This window comes from Wolffia australiana, chromosome 16 (assembly GCF_029677425.1).
Source record: "Wolffia australiana isolate 7733 chromosome 16, ASM2967742v1".
Classification (NCBI taxonomy): Eukaryota; Viridiplantae; Streptophyta; class Magnoliopsida; order Alismatales; family Araceae; genus Wolffia; species Wolffia australiana.
In genome coordinates this window covers 12055001-12055400 of record NC_135850.1, presented here as the reverse complement: position 1 = coordinate 12055400, position 400 = coordinate 12055001, and positions in this window count along the sequence as shown.

Here is a 400-nt window from a genome sequence, read left to right as displayed (position 1 = left end):
AAAAAAAACAGATCAAACTTTTAATATTTCTGACTCTTATCTTCACGCCAAATCGCATCTCAGTGGATGTAATATGCGTCAGAGCAGAGGAGAGAAATAATAATTTATTGGGAGAGATAAACCCAGATGCAACACCCGGCGGCAATCCGATATGTCTCACATGGGCTGGTCCAGAAGACGGCTGAACAAGCAATCGTTTGAAGAGAGAGAGAGAGAGAGAGAGAGAGAGAAGAGAGAGATAATAGAGAGAGGGAGAGAGAGAAAGAGATAATAGAGAGAGAGAGAGAAGAGAGAGATAATAGAGAGAGGGAGAGAGAGAAAGAGATAATAGAGAGAGGGTGAGAGAGAAAGAGATAATAGAGAGAGGGAGAGAGATAAAGAGATAATAGAGAGAAGCAGA